Raw genomic sequence first — 25,503 nt, 5'->3', positions numbered from 1 at the left:
AAGGAAAAAGCCAAAATAGAAAACCAGAAGAACTCTAACAGTAAGTATTCTTTTATTGTAAAGTACCTGGATTTGGGAGAGATAACAGCAATCTTGAACTCTCTTAAGTTCCAGAAATAAAATACTTCAGGAAATTGCTTTTGAATTGCTATGAGAGGTGATATAAATTAAACAATTTCTTCAGCAATGGCACTTTGAGTATGTGAAATGGCATGTGTAACAGGTACTTGCCTGATGGCATTGTGCTAAATTAACTGGTCCAATTAACAGCATGGGGCACTTTTACGATTAATTGAAAATCATTAGTTTATTTAATGTGTTGGTTTTAAGTATTTGAAAGTGTATGCTGTAGTAATGTTAGATTTCTGTAAGTGATACTGTTATTAAGTGGTAATAAGCTTTTTTTTGTTTTTTTTTTTTTTTTTTTTTTTTTTGTATGAAGGTAAGATGTGACATGGGGACTGTGCTTTTAATTGTGAAACTCCCTAGAGAGTCTATACAGATCCTATGTTTTGCACAGCTTTTGTAACAGGTTACACAGTCAAACAAATCTCTCTTAAAGCTTTTGCATGGAATGATCAATGAATACCACAGAAGTATAGTCAGGAAAGGTACAAAATTTATATTTACACATGTATGGGAAGAAGCACAAACAAACATGTGACAATACAGTCGTTAAGGTTGCAAATATACCAGAAAAGGTATATACATAAATGTGACATTCCTTCATTCAATGCAGTAATCATATACACATAGTACACAGACAGAAAAAAAAAAACAAAACACTATAATATCAACAGGCACTTGAAATTTCAAGATTTTTTAAGATATGAAGATACAAATATGAAGACAGAGTAATGTAAGTTGGTCTGGTCAGTTTTGGAATGTGCCCCACTATTTAATTGTAGGAGGGATTACACTAAGAGCATCTATTTAATTTCTACATAAATTTGAATTTTATCAAAAAAAAAAACAAAACACCTTTCTTCTTCCTCTAGCCTTGCATTTCTGGCATTTCTGTGTCTGAGCAGCAGCAATTTATACAGCTACTCAGCTTAGGAAACCGACTTCTCTCCAACAATCTTGGTACAAGACCAGTCCTCTCAACAGCAGCCCATACTTATATTGGAGTGAACCAAGTAAGGAAGTTCAGAATGAAATGTAATGCAGCCTAACCAGAATGCTAAATGTAATTACATGATAATAATGATCCCTGTAATTTCAAACAGATTAAAAACCGTGAAAGTATGCAACTATTTATGTCTGAGCTGATGGTAGAACATATTTGTTGTGCTTATGCATTAAATAAGTATGACAAGCCAGCTACAGACGTATGCAGACATATAATGCAAGTGTAATAGCTAGAAATATAAGAAGCGTTAGGCAGCAATAACTCAAATTTACAGCATCATGTGCCTTCAAAGTGTAGTTATAAGCACTAGTAGTGTCCATAATGTTTCTGTGAAAATAATGAGCCCTGTTTTAAACACTGTAATTCAACAAGCCTACTCAAAGGTATTCAGTCTGCAAGAGCCAAAACTAGGAGTCAGGGCATCTTGAATATCAGCTCTGTTTTCAGGCCTGTAGAAAAGCCAATTCACAGAAGAAAACCCATGCAGAAATGAACAGGTGTTCAGATGTTCAGAAATGAACATCTGTTCAAACCTTTCTACAGGTTTATAGAATTCAGAAAAAACAGAACCATTAAACACACAGGGTGGTCTTTTGCACTGACAAGTCTTCTCAGTTAGTTGTTTAGTTTTTCTGGCAATGTACAAGGAGTATGGAGGTGGTTTTGCATAAACAAATGTGTACTTTCAGCCTTACTGTTCTTGAAGGTATGATTTACTTGAACCTAGTTATCCCGAAGTCACATTGGCAAAACATCGAGTGGTTGTCTATCAGGAAGGCCTTTATTAAGGGAGAAACATGTACTTTTGAAAAATGCTAGCCTTAAGGCATTTTTTTATTCAACCCCATTCTGTGCTTCTCCTATGCACCAGTGACTGTATTCCAAATACCTAAATATACACCAGCCTACACAGAAGTTAAGTAGCTATACTGTCTTAAATAAAAGGAAAAAAATGACAACAACAACAAAAAGATCTGAATCTTTGCATAATGATATACAATTCAAATTATTTGTCCATATTTTAGTCTTGTCTTCCACTTTTAAATCTGTTTCTTCCTGTTATATTCCTGTGTATTGCTAAAAGCGCTCTCTTCACTGGAAATATTTCAACTATTTACTAAGAAAATATTGTAATAATAACATAATAAATAAATAAATAATGCTTTCCTATTTGTGTTTTCAAACACCTAAGAGAACTGATTTTTTTCTACAGGCGAAAAATATTGAGGAAGCTAAAACAGATGAAAAAAATGTAAACTGTTGGGAAGGGATTTAAGTTAGTGTACATGGTTCCTTTCTTGGTTGAACTATGAAAGAAAGAAGTACTTTTTAATATGACATTTTATGTTCCAAGTTAGCATTGCCATGGATTTCTGAACTCCATGTCACAGAATATGAACTGTAAAATTAAAATAGCTGATAGTTTTTTAATTCATATGATGAACATTTCACACTTTATTATCTTGAAAAATACACCGCAGTGTCTCTGTTTAGCTGAGGGATTGACAAGCACCCTCTAGGTCACTGAATCCAACCCTGATAGTTACCAGCATGAGGAATCTTTTTTTACAAATGGCTTTGCAAAGTGTCTGCTTTACTTGGCACCCAAGGACCACTGCTCTCACTTAAGTTTAAGCACCAAAGGTTTCAGGATTACATTGGGACACAGGAGAAATGCAGCACATCTTAAGGCATTCCCTGGATCACAGTTTCCTGAAATATCAAGGAATGAAGTTAAAAGCATAAAAAACTTATAGATAACTAATTTGCATACACTCTATACTAGTTGTGGTTTCCTTTCAGCAATTTATTAACCCATAGACAAAGATAAATGAAACATTTAGGGTGGTCAGTAATGGGGAGACAGAATATCGGTGTTTAAACTAAATTAAATTAAATTAAATTAAAGCTGACAAATACAGCGAAAATTTAAAGAGAGCTTGGGCTTCCTAGAATGAGCTTCCTAGAATAAAGATATTGGATCATTTGTCACATGCATACATGAAAATATATTTGACACCTTTTTATGAAATTCTTATGAAATCAATAAACTTATGTTACATAAATATGTGAGCTGGGGGTGTTTCAATAAATCCTTTTAGATTTCCATGCTCAGTTCCTTTAGCAGAAAAAACAGTTCTAGAAGTCAGCAAATACTTATAGTTCCTACCACCCACAGTATGTCACTCTGCTTTCATGGAAGTTCTGTGAACAATTCTGTTGGTTTTCATACATTGAACTTAAAATATCATATTGTTGATTTTTACTATTTGAAAAAGTACATATAGTACCATGGTACCAGAGAAGATCAGTATAAATCTTTCATAATTTTAAACTGGATTTTTAAATTCCTCAATCTAGATTTGAGGGAATCTGTAGTTGTGACCAAATAAAGATTTATTTTTATTTTTATTTATTTATGCATTTACATATATATAGACTATGCATTATAGTCTGTGCAAAGAAAGGGGAGTTTTATTTTATTGTTTGTAATTGATGAGAAGCTCCATTGGTATAATTTAATCTTTTTGTCTGGAAAGTAATTTCATCTTTTTTTTTTTTTCCTTTTTGATTCTTCAAGATAAAATAAAAATATCGTCTAAATTTTAGTCAATGAAAATAACACTTTTCATTGTTTTACAGCATTAAAGAACATTGGTGAAGGATTCAAGTTAGCTCACTTGAGCTGAAAAAATATTTTGAAAGAAATACACAGTGATGATAACCAATATTTAAAAACATTGAAATGCTTAACAAAAATCTGTTAATTAAAACCACAAAAAATGCAGCTGAAACCTGAAACCAAGAATTTTGTGAACAGTCTAAGACTACAAATGAGCAGCCAAAAGTTACCAGATCTGTGCAGGCAATAGTAGCCACTATTTTACAGAACTTCAAGTAATTAGAGTAGCCTCTTGGCAGCTGGATTTCACTTCACAGAAGTGATGATGCTGTACATCAGACCTGGCACGCAGTGAGGGAAAGTTCACATGCCTCAGGTGTCCTAGAGATTGTTCATCATTTAGATCACTGGGAGTTGGTTAAATTCACTGCTCAATCACCAAAGACCTTAAAGGAGCTATTAGTTCAAGGAATATTCAAACCCTCTTAAGTCCTTTATGAAAACAAAATCAGTGTGGATTGACAGCTTGGAAGACTTAAAAATTACTATTTATCAAGTACATTTTATAAAGAAATTAGATTTTGGAACAGTCTCCCTCTGCATCCCTCTAAGTAAATGTGATAAACTTTCTTTTATGATGCCCTTGGGAGGAAATACTTCAGTAATGAAAAGTTATGATTTGTATAGTTTATGTCGCCTTAAGGACATGTCCAGTGCTATTAAGATTGCTAGTCCCCTTCTGAAGAGTTTGGATATCGTTATTCTTGATTTATATGTACCACATATTAATGCTGGCTTTGTCTTCTGAGACATTCTTTCATATAGCTGGAGCAACATTATGTACTGCTTCTTCAGGCATTTCCATCAATTAAAAACTTCAGTCAACTCATGCGTGTGAAACAGAGGGAAAAGGTAAGGTAAATGAAGACTGGGCAGCAAATCCCGTGTTAGGATGTTAGCACATTTGATGCGTTTATCAGATTTTGTGTTTCTGCATAACCTTTCTCTTTAACATTCACTGAGGAGTTACAGTTTGTTTTTGTTCTTTCCTATAATATTCTGCTTTATTGTTCCAGTGGGAAAAATCTTTGACTGAATTGTTTATTATAGTAACAGAGAGCCATTAATGAAACTGAATGTCTGTTGACTAATGAGGAATGTGGATTTACTACCTCTAGTTAAGGGGGGAAGAGATCCACTACTCTAAAATTGTGGTTCCCTCCCCATCCTTGCAATTGCAACCCTTGTTCTATGAATCACTAAGCTAGTAAGAGGTTTTTGTCTGGATGTTAACAATATTGCCTTCAACACTAATGATCTGTTTCCACACATAACCTCTTATCTGAACAGAACCTATCAGAATCCACCTTCTGTTTCCAGCTTCCAGATAACCCATCTTCTAGAAACTAACCTTGCCATATTCTGTTCCTGTTTCTGAAAGCACATACATAGATTCTGACAAGTTAGGTGTCATGAGACAGCAGAGTCCCTTCATCACATCTCAAGAAAACGATTAATGTTATACTGCTCTATTTTTACCAGATAATAGATGCACTGGCTGATTTCAGGACTCTTGTTATACCCATATGTGATATTAGCTCTCCTATCTGCTCATATTGCTTTGAAGAAAACCTGTATTGTTTTGTAGCAACTCATCCCTCACATAGCAAAAAAGGAAGCAGCCTCTGTTGCTGCTTTTCATAAGGCTACCACTAGACTATGAACTAGTTAATTTTCTGCAATACCAAACTCCTTCAGTCCTTAGTTGGAACACTGAGTCATGAAAATACTGTAATTTGTTGATGAAGTTTCATGATTTCTGATAATCTGAATTAAAGCTAGGTAGGAGGTTTTCTTCTACTTAATACTCTTTCCACCTTTATAGCATGTGCAGCCTTTTTTTTTCCCATTACAGGTCCCTATTGTGAGGCTCCAAAATATTTGTTCAGTTAAAAAATATTTTTCCCATCATTAGCTTATGATTCATCTTTTTTTTTTTTTTTTTTTTTTTTTTCCTGCAGTGTTGCAAAAACACTGAGAATTTTCACATAATTTTTGACTTAATAATGCCTAAGCTCAAAACATTCAAAACATTTATTTTCAGACAGAACAATGTTAAGAGTATAGTGTACAATCTGAGGCTGTACATTTGAGAGAACCTTTCAGAGTTTTACACAGAGCAAGATCACATCATCATCCAAGGTTGACACAAACAGTTTTATAACTGTTTTGTAAATATTAGGTTGCATATCAAGAAATTCCTCCTCAGAACAACGTCCTGCACATACCATAAAAGACATTTTTAAATGTAATTATTCCCTGTGATCTCCTATTTTATAAATCAGGGCAATGCTTGTTTTAAAATGCAAGACTAAACAGTGTAACATATTCTTGGATATAAGATCCAAGCTACTCTGGCATTGAATATGAAACATAAAAATAGAAATAGCTCCAAAGAAGACATTCAGTGATCTCTCATGATCTGTCTCTCATATTCATACTTAGATTTTCTCTCTCTTTTAAATGTCTTTTTTTTTTTTTTTTTTTTGGTCTTCAGTAGGAAAGGAATATTTCAGAGGAATTTAACCTGTGGATCTTATAAAACTATATGTTGTTCTAAAAATGCTAAAATTATAGATATAACCTAGATAGATAGATAGATATAAATAGATATAAAATATCAAAGATAATTAGATCCTCTGCTATAACAGCAAATGCTCTGCTGTTAATATTAGTCATCTTTTTAGGGGAAAAATCAAACACCTCTCAGTTATTAGCATTAGTTTCTCCTGCAATACAAATCTTTAGTTTGTGTCATTGGTTATCACTGTAGCCTTACAGTAAAATCAGTAAAGCTTCTGCAACACAGAATTTTTGCATGTAATTAGCAGACAGAATTTAGAACTAAGATATTATGTTGGTCTGGTTAAACTTACATATTTCTGTACTCATGTGACACCAAATTTTATTGTCTACAAATGACTATGGACTTATTTTAGCACCCTCAGATGAAGAAAAAAAAAAAAAAGAAAACCTCAACTCTCAAGAATGTGAAGGAGCTTAAACAGCCTCATTCCTTCCAGCAGCACAATTATTATTCCTGGAAGTGTGAGATAAATTTCTAGATAAACAGATTCCAAATTAAGTACTGTAAGCCCAATGGAAAGTCATTATCATCTGATAATTTTGATAGAATTTGGCTCTTATTCAACTGTTAACCCATTATTTGGTTCATAACTAGAATATATTAAAGAATTATTTCTTCATATAACCACAACATAACAAGTATATTTTTTCTTTGTCTTTCTGATAAATCATCATTTCAATGTCTTTAGTTTTATTTCATCTTACTGTGTTCTCTTTATTTCCATGTCTTCTTTTTATTCGGAGAAATAACTTATATGATCTAAGGTGCAGGATTTAAGGAGCGGTTTCCTGTTATATTTACTAGGTTTGAGCAAATATTCCTAGTGAATAATTCATTTGATACACTTAACCACTAATAACGGTGTGCCCATGATATCTGGTTTTATCCAAATACATACTAGTTTGGATCATAATAATGAAAAGAATCAAATAGAAGAACTCCATGGGATTTTCTTCAGAAACCTTACCAATGAAATTCTAATATGATAAGAGATTCTGTAGGATAATTTTAGAACAATCTTACCATTAATCTCTGTAAATCATATGACATCACTTTGCTTCTTGTTACTTTGTTATCTTTGTATGGAGCAAGAGGAAATGTTCCAATCTGAGACAAGAAAATGACTTGGTAAAGACTTCTTTAACACTGCATTGCTAATGTGTTGTGCTTATTCACAGGGTACACTGTGTAGGAGTAGGAGAAATGGTCCTGTGTATATCCAGGAAAAAATATCTAAGTTCCTTACATGTGTCATTTCTTCAAGATCGATGGGAACTCTGTGGGCAAAGAGACTACATGAGTGGACCCTTAAAGCAGGCTGAGAAGGAGGCTGTGTAGTCATTTGAAATTCAAGCACAGCTTCATCTTGGCCATTAGTCAAGATCAGGCATCTTGGGAGGCTTCCAGTTTCACAAAGTAACCTCTGTGAAAGTCCTTTAAAGCTATTCTGTCTTAGAAGAGATCCAAACAAGTGATGCTTTTATCCATAAATCATCAGAGAATGTGAAGAATGGCAAGCCTAACTTTGTGTTTAACAATAGCCTCTGATCTGAAAAATCATGTTGGGGTGAATTCAGCAAAACGTCTGTTCTGTCTCAGGATGTGGCCCTTTGAAATATCTATTTCAGCATCTGGACAAAAAAAGGATTATTAAAAAAAAAAAAAAAACACATACAAAAAAAATAAATATTGATCTATTATAAATAATGAAAAATAACTTTCGTTTGTGTCTCAGTATTCTCTTTAAATTGTTGAAAAATTCTAGTATGCTTTAAATTGTGAACAATTTCCAGTCCAAATGTAAGTTAAGACAGTAGTATGCAATGTTTGTTAGTTTTGTGAAAGACTGGTTAATCCTATGCATTAGTGCTGGATGTAAGTAAATGGGATGAAAGGAATTGCTCCTATGTCTCGTACCTGTCTAATTTACTTAGAGGTCTTCTCTTCAGACAGAGGGAAGGCCTTTCTAGGATCTGCTCTATTTTTTCTTCTGCTTTTGTGGATACTACAGAGAAATTAACAAAGCTTTGACATTTCTCCTTCTCCTCGTTGTGGTCATGCCAGTCTGCTGAGGTTTTTCACAGTGTTACAGAGAAGGACCTGCTGCAATGTACTTTTTCTCCCAGAGTACAGCAGAATTGCCTTTGTCTTGCCTGTGGGCTTCACTGTGAACTGATATCTAACTGTGAATCCTAATTACCATCTCTTCATTAAAAATAGTAAATCAGAATTTTAATTGTGGTATTACCTAAGATGGTAGCACAGAAGAAATGCTGTTGGGTATATAAGCAGAGCTTGAAAATTCAAAGATCTGTCTGAAGAGTGCACATATCATGTGATATGCAGTTCTTCCTGCCATGTGGCTCAGCACACCTATTTTCTATCCATCAAAAGGTTATGTCATTAAAATATAAGGCTGGAGGGACCAGCCTTATATCTGCAAGAATAACCTACATAGCCTAAAACTAGCTTTCTATCCCTGCATGGTGAACTCCTGCTTGACAGTTAGGAAGGAGTGACCCCCAGGTTGTGTGAATTATATTCACACCAGGTTGTGGTGCGTTATATTACAGGGTGGTAGTGATTGGTGTAAACCAGAAATACCTACCCTGAAGCTGCTCTCTACTCTTTCCTAGGGGCAATGTCCTGAGAATTTTCAAGCATTAAAAGCTCAAAAAACACATGAGAATATAGTTCATAAAGGAATAGGCACCTGAACACCTGAATACCCTTCTAATCCAGAAAGTCCATTGAATCGTGTATGAAGTAGTCCTGCTGAGAACCCAGTTTGCATTTAGTGACTTCTATTAATAATTTTATTTATTTATTTATTTCACACTGGGTGGCTGAGGAAACTATAGGCACTTCTCAGTTGTATAAGTTTGAGATATAATATTTTTTCCAGAATCAAGTATATTTGGAAAAAAACAACTTTTAAAAATTTTAATATAAGAAACAAAAAGACTGAAGTACAGCCTCACATTTAAACATATGTCCTAATGAATCTTTTGGAAAGATTTAAAGAACACAAAACTGCCCATTCCCTGCTCTGAAAAATCATTTCCTGGACTTTACTACAGAGAAATTATTTATAACATTGCTCTTGTCTTTTTCTCAGTGACATCTGTGGAAGTAAGGGTTAGATAAATTGATGTGTAAATAGAACCTGTATCTTCTACTGGAATCATATACTAGGAAACAACAGATTATAAGATGTGTGACAGACATCGAGATATAAGGAACCTGCTTATCTACTGTTTTACAAATGGACTGAGAGTCAGTATCGATCTGAAGAAAATTTAGCAGCAGAATTAAAGTCCAAAGCAGAGATGGTCATGCCTATGTCCTGACTTATTTGCTATTTAAAGGGAGCTTCTGAGTGGTCCCATGACCTCCTAAAATTGTCAAATGTAATTTTAGCCCCACTTTAAGAAAATCACACAGAAGAGGATTTTAGTGCTTAACACTTCTGTACAGCAGAGAAAGAACTCAAGAACAACAGAGAGAGATGGGGAAAGATTCATTTATGTGTGCTGCCTAATTTGCTGTAGCTATTTCCTTCCTCTTTTAATTCTGTCAGTGTGACATCTGTGTCTACCCTGTAAGACTGGGCCCATGTTCACATAAAAAAAAAAAAATACCAGTTTACCAAAATATTATTCCATTTCATAGTCTTCTCAGAAAACTTCCTTTCAGCCCTGCACGGGTCACTGTTCCCTCTCTTGTCCTGGGCGAGACCTGCAAATGCAATATGAATTTTAATGAACCTTACGTTTGTTTTGTGCACCCATGCAAGGGTCTCTTTTCAAATTGTTTCCAAACATATTCAAATTGTGCAAGTGGCAAACAGCTGTAAATACAATGGGATACAATTTCATCCCATTCACTTCTAGTCCTCCATCAAGGCAGGTGAAAAATCCCGAAGTGTCCATACAGCTAGGCCATGCAGGTGTGCCCAGCAACATACTAAATTTCCACGCATATATGGACTTAACAGTTCTGTTAAATCTTTTCCTAAAACGATTTTGTCAAATTTGCTCTCTGAACAGCATACAAGTCTGGTTTGCATATGACCAGAAGATTGCTTTCCTGTGTGTTGTAACTGTACAGTGTAGTTTATCAATCTGATAATCATCCTTTTACTTCCCCCCCCCAAAAAAAAAAAAGTGTTGCAAATGTCATTCTGGGTGTAATAGGAAGTAAGTGAATGGCACAAATCTTGTTTATAATATTCTTTGCACATATATTGAACCCACGTGCCTGTGGTGGAAAAACAAGTCCAGTGAGCTGTGGACACAACAGTGATTTTTTCTTCACATAAAATACAGATCACATATCGTACGTAAGGGTGCTGTAAAACTGCCATAGGAATGTCAAAATATTATTATTATTATTATTATTTTTCCCCTCTAAACATTGAGCCTGCTATAGACAATAAAGGATGGATAAATTCAGGAACAAGTTAAAAGTATTGTGTAGAAAAAATGTTGACAACTAACTAATAATGAAATAGCTGAAGGTAGATTTCAATTGCTGCTCAACACCTTGTATCCTTTACTGTTCAGAGCTGAAAATAAAGGCAATGGGGAAAAAAAAAAAAACAACAAACACACACACCAGAACTCAAAGATTGTATTTCTAGAAAAAGTTAAAGTCATTCAGCTGCCTTCTCATAGTATGAAATTTAGTGATTTCTTATTTGACTATATATCTTTGTCCAGTAGCTGCCCAAATATATAAAAACCTTAGATACAATCTTAATTCTTTCAAAGGCTACTACACTAATATATAATTTTTGAATAATTCCCACATTTTCAGTTTTAGGAAGAGAAATACCTGTTACAAAGAAAAACTAACTGCAGACATTGCATTTTTCCTCTTCTCTATCCTTTAAGCACTGAATTTGAACATTGTGTAATATCCTACACAGACTGGTGGTTCCATATCACATTGGGTTTAACAAGTTCAGGGCATAGCCTTGGGTGTAAGAGTCAAGCAGAGTCAAAACTTGAAAGCAAAACTTATTTGAAAGCATTATGTTTCGTATAGTTCTTAGTCAAGCAATCAATTTTTTTAAAGAAGTTATTTTCTTGTTTGTATACTTACAGGTCACTCCCAAATTTGTGTGATTTTCAAGTTCACCCAGCAATGATCAATATACAAAATTGCACTCCAGTTTTAACATCCATTGAAATCAACAATGTGATAAGTCATACAATATCAAAATACATTTGAATAAAGTTTGGATTAAAAGAATAGAGGGGATCTTAGTGCCTATGCTTATATTCTGTGGGGGAACTATACTGATGTCATTGCTGATAGATGAATGGCTAACACTTTTAAAAAGTATTTTTGATGAGAAAGCCTCCAGTTTTCCCTAACAATCTATTCCAATGCCTTGTCTCTAACCTGAAACTTGTTGAAACTTTAAGACTATTATTTCTTCTCCATATCTGCAATGGAGAACAGATTATTTCTGATGAATACTTACAGGAATAGGACAGATGGTATCTTTGTGTCTTCTTATTTTGCATGTTATGTGCCTTGCAGGAGAAGGATTAACTCAGATACATATCTGGCAACTGAAGAGACCTACTTCCCAGGGAGCAGCTGAGTCTGGCATGCTCATGGAAACTGTATGCAAGTAGAAGGGAGTGAGAAAGTCACTTGAAGTCTGTAGGAGTCTGAGAGTGGAGAACCTGAGCTGCTGAGAACAGGGAGCAGACAGGAAAGTTTCAGAGATGTTGGAGAGGGAGCACAGGTGGTTAGGCATGATTTGTTGTGATTTACTCACTGGCTGGGCTGGAAGCAAGGATGCAGCAGGCTGTGAGAGACAGCACTGCATATAAATCCTATAAATTTTCATTCTGTCTGTATTTTAAAAGCCAGGAATAAGAGCTGATTTATCCCTGCTTTTTGTTTTGTTTTGTTTTGTTTGTTTGTTTGTTTGTTTTCCTTTAAGAACTGTGCATTCTTAATGTGTTCTGTTCATCAGTACAGGTGGTTATACCTGTATTTTGTACTTCGACTACCTAATCTGCTCTTATTTCTGTATTCCTGTTCATTCCAGGATCCAGGTATATAATGATAACCCAGAAATGAATCAGAGTCAAGGCAGGCACCCTTTTATCAGTGGACCAGCTCTTCTCCAGTAAAATTATCCAGTCAGGTTTGAATATTAGAGTAGTTCTCTCTTTACTCTTTTTCTGTGGTTTCCTTATGTGGATGTCATATGAGATAGCATCTAAAGTCATCATGATGTCTTAAGTTTTCTGTTCTTTTCTGAATTTGAGGCTAATGAATATCACTGACTGTTCAGTGCCAGTGACATCTGGGACACCCAGGTACTTTGGAAGCTCATGCACTCCACCTATAGGCTCTTGGACATTTTCAACTACCAATGGTGTTATTGTTTAGATGTTGGCCTGCCTGTTTCAAAATCTATTTCCAATATACTCCTTTCAGGAAACAGTTTTCCTGGCTAAATTTAATTTCCCTTTTGAAATATTTGGTTATTCCTATTATGTTATCATGTATTCTCCTCCTAGTTATTGTCATTTCACTTGTGTCTAACATGAATTTCTTAGTTCATTCAATCTTTTATCCATCCACCAACACAAAGTCAATTTTTATTAATGTCAGGCAATACAATCTTCCTTTACCTCTGACCATCCTACATGGCATGGACAAATTTTTGTTTCTTCATTGTGTGATATATTTTCTTTGACTGATGTAAGTCAGACTAAGTGTATCCTAGTTTGATTCTTGTCCATACTCAGATGCTTGATTTGGTTACTCACTTTGTCACACAGATGTGAGGATTCTACTGGATATGTAACGTAGCTCTTAAGTAATACATGTACCTCACATTTAGCTTCTTGTTGCATAGCAGCTAAATCATATGTGCATGTATTCCTGTTTTTCAAGCTTTTATGAGTAATATAACACTGTAAACTCCAGAATTGGCCTGTGTAGCACTGCTTTCTCCTTGCTTTGTAGCTTACATGTGACATCTATTAATACTTGCCTATTCAAAAGCCTATTTCCTGGTCAGAAAATGAAAGCAATGCTTTGATAGAATTTGTTCCTGACAAATGTACATTGACTCTCATTTTTCTTGTTCACCCTTTTTACAAGTAGTTTGCTCTAAACATATATATATATATTTATATATAGAGAGAGGAATAAAATCAAACTTCTCCAGATCCTTTTTTTCTGCTATATACAGTTTCTTTCAAACTGTTTAATACAGTAGCTATTTTTCCAAGAGTTCTCAAAGAGTTCTCAAACTAAGAGTTCTTTGATTGCATCAACCAGTATCGTAGGATGAAGTTCATCAGATCACATAGATTTAACTCATCTAAGTACTCTGCAACTTGTCTTTCCTATTCCATGATGAGATCTTCCCTTTTTGTTGCTGGTATTAATTATGCTAGGCACTTCTCCGTAATGGATGTTTTTACTGCAGACTCATGCAAAAAATGTCATTAAAAGCTGCAGCCTTCTTTGTGTTATCTGTGCATAACTTTTCTTCTTGATTAAGAGCAGAACAATTCTTTCTTTGGTCTTCCTCTTTACTTAGAAAGTGATTTCTTGTCATTCTTATGCCTTTTGCTAATTGCATCTCATTTGTGTCTTGACCTTTTAGTTTTTTTTTTTTTTAATTATTATTATTATTATTATTATTTTTCCATGCATAGGCTTCATTTTTTGTAATCAGTAATCTGTCTTAATTTTCAGTTTCTGAATATTTCTTTCTTTTATTTAAGGCCAATGGAGAACTCATAGTTTAGCCAAGCTGATTTCTTTAACTAACTTAGTTAAACTTAAGTTAACTTAGAAACTAACTTTTCTATATTTTTTTTCCTACTTTCTGCTCAATATTATTTCTTTGAGGAATTGACAGCTTTTCACAAATTTCCTTTTTCCTTAGTCTTGCCTAATAAAAGAACTACTTAGTACTGAATTTCCAAGCTTATTCAAGTTCACTTTTATGAGTACATCAATCTCTGCAGTCTGAGGCAACTCAGGAGGAGTAATGGGTAAGTATATGTGACCTAATAGTATTTACATTATGATGTCTTTCTTTACAATGAAAATATTAGAAATAAAGTTTTTTAAATGTCCTGTATCAGTGAAAACTTGACATTTTTGCAATCCTTTTCTTTTTTATTTAAGTAACTTTTACTGCCACGGTTTGATTTTAGTTCTATGAAACACAGAAACTATTAAATAAACTTTTATTTATTTATTTATTTATTTATTTATTTTTAATGGAGAATGTCACCAACTAGGCCAATTCATACTTTTTTTTTTTTTTTTTTTTTTTTTCCTCCAAGCTCTTTTTTAGAAGGCATGCGAACAAATAGTCTGGCCCCAGACCACGTGTTCTGATATCAGTTGTGAGAACAGAAGTATGTTATTACCAAAAAATTCTTGCCTTTGGTTCTTTTTAGAATTTATTTTTGAATTACATGTGCTCTACAAAATTCTAGGTACATTTGCAGGCATGGATATCTGAGACAATAATTGCTCAGTTGACTGTTTGTGAACAGCATAGCTATAAATCTGATTATATATGTAATAGAAATACATTGCACATAAATGTCTACATTTGTGATAGTAATTTCTTGAGTCTGCGACGTGTGTTTATATATATCCAACCTTGCTTTTCAAAGGGCTATTCTCAGTTGAGAAAAGAATTTAAGCTTATTCTTGCCCAGGTGGCAAGATAATAATTTATTTTCCCTTTATGTTTGGGTATCTTCTATGATATGAGATCCCCCAAACAAAACAAAACAAAACAAAATTTGCTGGAAGTTATATAACAAAGATCAGAAAACATCTTCATTTCATGTTATATATTCACTTTACTGTGATGGATGCAGCAGTGAATCTGTTGAGAACTTTTCACTATAGATACAAACCAAAAGAAGGCATGCAATCTATTACCTATATTAAAAAGTTCAAGATGAATTAAAATGAAAACTACCACACTTAACATTTTAACCAAATAAGTCAGAACTGTCTTTGGTTCCAGGCAAGGGTTCTTACTGCCTTTTTGAATTGCAAGAGTTTGGCCAGTTGCTTCTGGGATCTTTGTCCATCCCCTATAAAAGCTGGCTGTGGCTGTTCCCACATATATGTCCCCACCATACTCTCTACTTGTGTTTGACTCTCAATGGTCCTATTTCAGAGGTTGCTCCTGTAGATCCTTTGGATCCTTCTCTCCCACACTCAGCTCTTTACCAGGAAAGCAGTCTCTCTTCTAAAGGTCTGTATAACCCATTCACTTTTCTAACAAGATACGATAGGCAAACTGAGATAAACCAGTCTAACAATCTGTCATATTGCTCAAACTCTTTCTATCTCATTAGAAAATATAAAGTCCTTATCGGTACCGTATTTCCTGATTTCTGCTTTATTATAAAGTTGAAATGTCTACATGACATTTCTTGTGAGAGAAGAAAAAATCTAGAATGAAAATATTTTTTTTAGTGGATTCCTTGTATCACAATGCATACAAAGAGATCAGGGCCACTTGGAAAATCCTAGAAACAAGTCAAGTTATTGTATTTGTTTGGTATGCTTATCATCTGTACCTGGAAACAGGCAACTGGGAGAGAACAAGGACAGAGAGGTGTTCAGTAGCACAGGAGCTGCATTTGTGTTTTAAGTTCTGAGTCAATCAAGGAAAAAAGTGGAAGGAAAAGAAACATGTAAGTATGGAGAATGGATAGTATAGCATACGTAGTATACACATCGTATAAGGCTACGTAACTAGTAGTTTATGCATAAAGCACATAGTGCAGCTATCCATAACTCTTGAGAAAACAAGGTATACTTAGCTACTGTTTAGCTTATTAAGTGCTTTAAGTTATTTGTTGTTGTCGTTAGTGAAGACATGTGCAAAAAGGGATTACAGGGTGCTGGAACACTTAAATACCGTCATTTCATCAAGTCATAGAAACTCCAGATGAAATATAAATGAAGGTACAATGTAACCTTTCTCTGGAGCCCAAGGAAAGCATCCCTGTGAGGTATGGGCAGCTATCACCACTGTGTCACTCAGAAAATAGCACAAACAAAAACAGAAGCATTTTGTATGTGAGATTTATAAAATGTTGGCAGAGTCTCTAATTGATACCTTCATCAAGGAAAACAAATGAAAGGACAGTGTGATGCTCACAGTGGGCCCTTCAGTTGGGGAAGAAAAGACATTGTTCCAGCAGGACCGGCTATTTTAGATAGCATTGAACATGGGAAAATGAAGATGAATTGTCAGGGAATTAGACTTAATATTTCCTAAGGCTCTTTTCATATGAGGATCCTCACCATCTATAGCTTTGATCCACCAATCTGTTCCCTTTGTATGAAATTACTTGCTAATGCAGGTGTAGTCTTAAAGAGGCAACAATATCTAAGTGGGAGTGAAGAGGCTGAAAGGGTACAGGTGCTGTAGACTGGGAGAACTAGCATTGTCAGCTGCTATGATTGCACTCAGAAAAACTCATTTATCCATTCTTAATTACATCTAAAATTAGTTTGGTATTTCTGACATACATTTTGCTGTTCTGAAAGCGCAAGTACCTGCATAATATATTCACATTCTCAGTGCTGCAGCAGCTGACTGAAGGAAGCTCTTCCTCATCTGTGTGGCCTCAGGGATTATCTAAAGCAGCACATCTGAATCACTTTACATTTTGTGTCAGTCAGAATCAATTAACACCTCTTCTACCTCATCACAGAGCACAACTCCACATGACGTGTTGCAATTCTTGTTTTTCAGTTGTGTATGGATAATAAATTAAGAACTGATTGGCTAAAGTAATACAGTGCTCTGCTTTGAAACATAAAAGGAATACTGAATATGTTCATATTAATTAGGGGAATATTTTAAGATAATCTTATAAACAAGCAGGCTCTTATTTGAAGCCTTTTTACTTCAGTAGGTTTGATTATTTTATGCTTAATTAACATGAGATAAGCGACAGTTGAAACCTAAAACTTCTTATGTATAGCAACACTAGAATAAAGAAATAACATTTCTAAATTGAAATTTAAAACTGATATTAGCGCTGAAAAAAGATTATTTCAAACAGCTGAGAACTAGCATGTATCACTGTCAAAAGGGAAATGAATGCTATAGTATATTCCCATGGATTCATTGACAATATATAAACAGAGTTTCAAACTGGAAAAAAAAATCTTTCATATTACTTGCCACTGAAAACTGTTCCTTACCCATGTTCTACTGGCTAATTGAGGAATGGTTCAAAAGAGCAGATAGGATGAATTATCTTTATATAAATATTTTAATATATCTTAATGCTTAGAATTTCATAGGTCTGTGGAAAATAAACAAAACCATAGGCAAAATAAACAAAATACTGTTCTAATTTAATTGCAGTGAGACACTCCGATACAGCGAACACTGAGTCTTTCAGTTTTGATATCCTCTTGTGATCAATAAACAATTATAATCTTTTCTTTCTTTCACTGCTCTATAGGAGTAAAGTGTAACAAAATGTAACATAACAGTGAGTGGTATTGTTCTGTATTTTTTACACTATTTAGCTATTATGATTTTTATCTTTTTTTTTTTTTTTTTTTTTTTGTGGATGATTTTATCATATGTTCTTGGATAAAGACTTTTTCCCCCTAAAAACGTAAATTTTATTTCATTTCTCTAGCTGAGTTTGGAATTCTAGGAGTGTTATATGGTACAAAATATGTATATGTGATATAGTGAAAACAGCTTTGCACTAAGTAGTGCAAAATCAAAACTTATTTATTTTTTAAATAAAAATAGTTAGAGTATGCTAAATAACTTTATCTAATAGCTGTATTATAAAGCCTGTTACACTCTACAAACACTTTATGATCACTCTGAGCTTGTTTTTCAAATAGGTTTTATCTTGTTCCTCACGAATAATTTTATCTTGTTCCTCACGAATAATTCATCAAAAGAGGAAAACTGAGTCAAAAAATGTAATGTCAGGCTGCAACCACAGGCTTTGTTCTTAGGATGGTAATTCATTCTTCCCCCCCCTACCAACAGTGGTCTTCCAGAAGTACGTAAGTACGATTCAGCTAAGAATCTCATGCATTGCGGCTGCACCTAATTATTCTTCTTAATAATAGGGGGGAGGAGGGGAGTGTAGTTGTGTTTCAATTCAAGCCTCTTTTTAGGGTTGAAGAACAATAAAAATTTATTTTACTGATGTTAAAACTACACTATGTTTGAAGAATAATCAAGTTGCATCCTGTTTTTTTATTTATTTATGTATTTATTTATTTATAGCACAATGACATATTGTTTTTTTCTCATTGCTGACACAGTCAGTACACAGCAACAATGACTGCACTTTGGGTCAGGATAACATAATTTGTCACCTTCTCATAATCAAGGTACATATAAAGATTTTGTTCAGTCAATACCTTTGATAGGTCTTTTGGGTCTACCACCCTTGCTTAATGGGACAAACCTAGCTTTACTCTTGGAAGTAAAGCAAAGATTATTAAATGGGAAAAAGCTGAGAAAATAAGTTTTTAGATGCTATTTAAGATTTTGCACTCAAAAAAAAAATATTTCTGTTCAAAAATAAATATTGACATTAGAAATATTTTTGTAGTGACTTGAAGTGATCTTAGGACCCACTTTTCTAGCAGTTGGATTCAAAGCTGTGATAAACTCTTTTTCCTCTTGCTGAGTATTAGTGTATTTTAAATCCCGTTATCTTCACACAAACAAAAATACAATCCAGATGCCATAACCTCACAAAAAAGGGGGGGGATGGGGACTGAAGCAGCTGCATATGATATCCAGTGTTTTATTTCATGCTTTTTCTTGGTGTCTTTCATGCTTTTTCTTCATGTTCATGTTTCTGATGAAATAGACACTTTCCATGAAGTCAGCTTGCCATGAATGAGGCTGGAGAGGGTGTGAAGAGAAACAACTGCAAAAAAATCCTGGATTTTCAGCAAAAACAGTTGATAAAACTTTGGAAATACCCCAACTTTTTTCTAGGAAAGCAATTACTTGGCATGGAAATAAAAGAGAATCAGTCTGAAATGCTGCTATAACAAAATAAGGTCTTGTAGAAGAATTGACATTTAATGTGATGAGTTATAAACAATTAAGGACGAGATCAGAGAATTCTATTTTCCCTAATGAGATTTGTCAGTATTGAAAAAAAAGCTCACAGAAGTGTGTTTATTTTTAAATGTTTTATCTTTGTCTCTCTATTTTTTTTTTTTGTTTTTTTTTTTTTTTTTTGTTGTTGTTGTTTTTTTTTTTCTGGTGAATAATGTTTGCATTAATTTTCAGTCTTTTGTCACCAGAGCATGCTTACATTATCATAAGTATCATTTAAGAATGTAAAAGAAAGGGTTTTGTTCTTTCTGAGTTTGAGGGTTCGCTGATCTAGATACCTAGTTCAGATGGTCTGCAATTACCTTGGAAAATATTCTTCAATTGATACCTCTTTTCCATGTCACTGACATAGCTTTTAAACTGTGTCTGGCATTAAAATCATAGCATAAAGAATAGGACTAACACTTTTTCTAAGAAGTAAGATAATTTACTTTATGCGTTCTTAGTATTTCATGAACTAATAAGCTATCACAAATTATTTGGTATATTTTGGTATGAATTGTATATTTAGAACTAGCAGATAACTCTGAATGTTTAGGAAGGAACTTACCTTTTCACATTTTTGACAGGACTTATTTTAGACACTGGCAACTTCAGGGTTTCATTGCAAATAAGATATTTGAGGTATTTACAACAGAGGAATAATGGGTAACATTCCATTTGAATTGAAATAAAAATGATGCCTGATTATTTGTATCTCCCAGAAATTTCAAAAAAATGAAGGAAAACTCAGGGCCAAAAAAATACTGAAGTTGTCAGTAATAAAAAAATGATTTAATGCAGTAAAGAATGCAATAAATTATGGAAAATAAAAAGGGTGAATATAAACTTTTAATCCTAAAATTATTTCATTTTTAGCTATGTATTTTGTGTATTTTTTTTTCTATATACTATTATGAAGCTCTAAAGAAAAAAATTGATTGTATAGTATGAAGAAATAAGAAGGGGGTATTGATGAAATTTGCTTCCTTAACATACCAAGTATCAACCATTAGTATAATATTATGATAACTAGTTATATTAGCTTGAGGGCCCCATAATATCTGAAGTACAAAGTAGAAGGAAGATATGAAGAATAATGCAAAACTGAAACGAAAAAGGTGTCAGTGCTCTCATTCACCTATGAATTCTGAGTGATTCAACAATGACGCTGACCTTACAGAAAACTTTAAATTAAAAAAAAAAAAAAAAGGTGAGAACAAGTACTATAGAAAACCATATATATTTACAATCTCAATTAGCACAAGTTTTTATAATATTGTGTTCTAGATACATTATATAAATTAATACTTTCTTTCCCAATATCAAGAACTTCCATATAACTTTTCTTATAGCAGAAATATGATCATTATATAGTTGTTTGTCATGACATATTGTGAATTTTCTACCTATGAAATCTTCATAGCAAATTTACAGGGAGAAGGAAATCCATTTTAAAATGTAAATATCCACATGAAGAGAAATATATTTTTGAATCTGAGTTGTTGCATTTAAAAATATTGAAGTTCCAGACTTCAAGTTTTACAGCTACTATAGACATTTGGGTCTCTGTTTTCTCACTCATGTCCAAACAAACTTACAAATACCATTTAATGCTGATTGCTGTATTCCCCCAAATAAAGAACCTGATAACTGTCATCTATTATATACCACAACATATAAAATACACGTGTCCCATGAGGAAAAACTATTTTCCAGGTGTATTTATAATATTCCTGTAGTACTGCTGTTTTTATACATCTTCTCAAGTAAACTTTATTGACAATATAATAAAACCACTCTATCTGTGATCCATCTTGCTTAGACTGACATTCTCATCCATTACCAGTAACTTACAGGTATAGTGAGTTAAAACATATTGCTACAGGAAAAGGTCAGCAGTGCTATCTGGCATAACATTGTCTTTGTTTTTCTGAGATTTTTTTTTCACCCTATGCAACTGTGTTTCAGGTTGCTGAGCATGATGTACATACACATTGTAGATTCAGTCTTACTGTCAGTTGCTCGGGTATAATTGACAGCTGAAAAGTACTATAAACAGAATAAGTACTTCATTTTTTAAGTTATGTTTTTAAGATGCAGACATTTAAGTGGGTGCTGTGATAACTCGGATAGATGAGTTTAACTTTTTTTCTTTTCTTCATAAATTCTATTATTATTCTATTCTAAATTCTATAATAATTCTATTATTCTTCATAATTTCTATTTTCCTAAATGTAGGTGTTATAATTTATTATTTGAGCAACAAGTTCAGGGCTGTCAGTTTCATGGCATAACACTCAGTCAATATAGTTTCTCTCTATCATGGTGGCTATGAAGGCTTCATCAGCTGTTTCTTTCAAATGCTTATAACTTTAACATTTTATGCATTTCATGCTAGGTCCTAGATAAAGTTGTTCAGAAATCTAATAAGTTAGCAAACTTTTTTTTTTTTTTTCTTAGATTTTCATTAGTATACATATTTTAAAGCCTTTTCCCCCTTTAAATTCATACAGACTTTCACATAAAATATATCATAAAAGATAATAAACTTGAAATAGTTTTAGCCTCTGATAGACAAGGCATCTCCTACATATAGAAATATTAAATGTAAAGTAGAGAGGATGGTTGTACAGCACTTTATTGGATGAATGATTACCACTAAATGGGAAAAGAGAAAACCATTTAAATTAAATTGCAGGAAAGAGGGAAAAAACTACTATTTGTGTGGGAATGTCAAAAAGAAAAAAGAAAAAAAAAAGAAAAAATAAGAACAGAAAATATATACAGACTGAGTGAATCAATACAATTTGTGAGGAAGGGAAGAATTGTGAAGGCAAGCAAATTGATGGGAGACTTGTTTCCCTATCTGAGTTAAACCATACAACTCACATTGCCTTGCATTCATGGTCCTCTTCATGATATTTCATGCATACAATTTGGCAAAAGTAAAACAAACGTAGTGACATCTCCATTTTATATTTGGGGACGTAAGTCAGATAAAGGTAAGAAAGCTTAGATTTCAGAATTTTGCTCAAATCTGAGAAATGTCTTCAAAGTCTTTTTCTCATCCCATAAGAATTTAACTTCCTGAGCTTTTATCAGGCATTTCCTGAATGCCTAAATAGGCACCTTCACCACTGAAAGTGCAAGATCTTGCCAGAGTGAATCAGTGCACTTTCTTTTGTATTAAACATGCTGGTGCAATTAGCAACCAAAGAATATCAGAGAAAGAGTGGAGAGCAGCTTATAGCTAGATGTTAACCAAGATGCTGTTCAGTGAGAGGGAAGATGCAGCTATGAATCCTCACAGTTTGAGAGGAATGTACATAGGTGTTTTCTGTATTTAGGGAGAATGTATTAACAAGCTTTTTCTAAATTTAAAGGAAGTATAGGGGATATTAGTACCTAATTTTGGGACCAGAATTTGAAATATGAATCTTAAGTGGAGTTAATGAGCTGATTCTGGAGATGTTTTTTCTTCTATGCTGTTTCTTATTTTAATGGCACTATATTCTGGAACTATTGAATACATTTGAGTTATCTAATTCTTTCCAGGCACTACATAGATTTTTGGATACTGTTCAGAGCACTGACTAGTCTCTGAGTGGAAAACCTTACAGTTGGTTCCTGATACATTTGGAATTTCAACACATGTATGTGCTTTGGCCCTATTTCTACATCTTCTATTAGGAAAAGCAAGCAAGCAAACAAACAAAAAACACTAGTTTTTGCTTTTGAATTTCTAGAAATGGATTTTATGGATTTTTTCTAGCTATTATGTCACTTATACATAAGGAAATATCATTACGAACTGGTCCAAGAAAGTCTGACTCCCAGATGTATATTTCTCTTTAGAATTTAAATGCTTTTTCTTTTTTCATTTGTTTTGCTTTGTTTGTTTGTTTGTTTTCCTGCAGTTGTATCTACAAGCAATTTATATTTTGTGAAGTTTAAGCTTCACAAAAGCTTAATCAAGACTTTGTTCCAAAGGTGCTACTAACAGATGCAGCTGATTCTATCTTAACTTAGCTAGACTCCAGCTGACTCCTTCTGTCATTTCTAATGTTTCACTGAAGTACCGTGCAAGATGAAGGAAAAAGCAATATCTGTGGCAGTCAGTAGCCAGAAAACAGATGTCAGGTGAAACCTCTTCACTGTGTTCACAGAAATTTCTAGCTGTGAAATGTATCTTCTGAGTAGCTTCTTCCAATTCATGGTTACAGAACCCGCTCAAGGTTAAAAGGTACATATCTATAAGCCATAGTTTGTTCTTGGCTTTGGCTCTGTGCAAGAGAAAATACCAGATGCTACAGCCTTATGACGCTACACATGAAAAACTAGCATGGCAAGATAAGCGATAGTAAAAGGTGATTCAAATAGTTCCATCCAGAAGACAAGTACCTTCATATCACTACAACATCTGTTCCTTAGGTCAGCATTCAGTCTCATGTTTATGTTTTGACAGTGAACGAACACATTCTTACATGTGAGAGATTTATTTTTTAGAAACAGCTTTTGTAAAACTCTTCTAAACTCATAAAGAAACTTTGTATTTACCAAATGTAGGTTTCACACTTGAGGCGCTATTGTTATTAATTCCTGCCTGCTACAAAATTAAAGGTGTCTCATAGCTAGTATTGCATAGCAAATCAAGAAACTAGAGTTCCAAGTTGTCATTTTATTTTAACGTGCCCTTGTATGTCAAGGTGTATCCTATTTTTGTTGTTGTTCTTGTTAATGTAAAAAATCTTTTGTAATCGTAAATGAACAAAGAATGTTTAACAACCCTTCACTGTACTGATAAATACTTTCCTTTATGTTGGTATCTGTCAGATCCATATAAGGATTTCATATTTCAACATCAGACAGACTAGGAATGGTAGCCTGCTTGCATCCTAACATGAATATAATATTTGGCAACATGTTTGAATGTTTTGAAGCACTGTAAATCTCTCTCTTTTTTTGTTATATGTTAAAATCTCACTTATTACTAACTTTTATTACTTTCATTTTCTTATGTTTGGAATCAATCAAAATGATTGATCAAAATTAATCATTCAGCGAAAAGGGTGGAAGAGATTTGTAGTAATGAAGATGCTTCTTGTTTGTAGTTTTTAGTTCTCTTCACTTGTATTTAATTAGTTTTTTTAATATATCTGGATGTTATTTTGCTACACATGTACACTATAGTCAGGTGCTGCATCACTGATTCTTTTATCAAATGAATTTTTATGTGTAATGAACAGATTTGCAATAAAAATTTGTAACAAAAATGTAAAACTTGCTCTGAATGGAAACTGAAAGGAAATTTCTGGGTGTAGGAGCAGGAGAAGGGAGGGAAGAAGGTTTAATACTGGCAGGTGGAGACAACACCTGGAGAAACAGGTCATCAAGATCACAGTGGGTTGGCACATAACATTGGAACACTCATGGGACTCACAGGACAGCCTCCAACTGGTGAAAGTAAACGACAGACTTCAATGACAAGCTAACCTAAGATAATGGTGGAAAAGGAAAGGATGCATTTGGAGCATTGACAATTCCCTCCATCCTTAAGAAGAAAAAAAGAGAACTTCAAATACTCTGTAAGGTAGGACAGAAGATCATGATTACTGTCAGTACTTCAGGGGTTCAGAAGGCATATCCAAATGCAGCATGACAAACAACCTAAGAAGAAACTAGAAAATACAAGCTGGACTAGGGTGGCCACCATCTGTGCCATCACAGGGAATCCCAGCAGGAGCTTTTGGAGATGGATGTCCTGATGCTTGTGAGCCTGGGCGGATGCATGTGAGGGGAATTAAAGAGTTTTAAGATCCAGTTTAAGATCCATTTCCCTTTTCCTATGGGGTCATTTTCCTCAATTTGTTGGTGGCAAATGTGAGGTGGCAAGACGTGTAGCAGAGCTTTATGGGCTTTTTCAGGAGGCAAAACCCATTCAAATTCTTTCAGCTTCCAAGGTT

The 25,503-nt window shown here is 33.9% G+C and overlaps 2 long non-coding RNA genes across 3 annotated transcripts; one reads left to right on the top strand and one right to left on the bottom strand.

Annotated features, from left to right (window-relative positions):
• Positions 1 to 697: 697 nt before the first annotated feature.
• Positions 698 to 12,116, bottom strand: LOC119716048 (uncharacterized). The gene is made up of 3 exons (XR_005263678.2): positions 11,894 to 12,116; positions 10,052 to 10,140; positions 698 to 2,845 (listed from the first exon to the last, which is right to left on the bottom strand). It is a non-coding gene; the product is annotated as an uncharacterized lncRNA (long non-coding RNA).
• Positions 12,117 to 12,299: 183 nt separating this feature from the next.
• On the top strand, positions 12,300 to 21,341 carry LOC106019310 (uncharacterized). Of its 2 annotated transcripts, XR_001194038.5 has the most exons (5): positions 12,300 to 12,479; positions 14,336 to 14,444; positions 15,599 to 15,676; positions 18,745 to 18,813; positions 19,302 to 21,341. It is a non-coding gene; the product is annotated as an uncharacterized lncRNA (long non-coding RNA). The 2 variants fall into 2 exon arrangements; XR_002405327.4 differs by lacking the exons at positions 12,300 to 12,479; positions 14,336 to 14,444 and having other exon boundaries at positions 15,556 to 15,676.
• The last annotated feature ends 4,162 nt before the right edge of the window (positions 21,342 to 25,503 follow it).

This window comes from Anas platyrhynchos, chromosome 2, assembly GCF_047663525.1.
Source record: "Anas platyrhynchos isolate ZD024472 breed Pekin duck chromosome 2, IASCAAS_PekinDuck_T2T, whole genome shotgun sequence".
In the NCBI taxonomy this organism is placed as follows: Eukaryota; Metazoa; Chordata; class Aves; order Anseriformes; family Anatidae; genus Anas; species Anas platyrhynchos.
The sequence above is the reverse complement of the archived record's forward strand: the minus strand, read 5'-3'. Positions and strand labels throughout refer to the sequence as shown.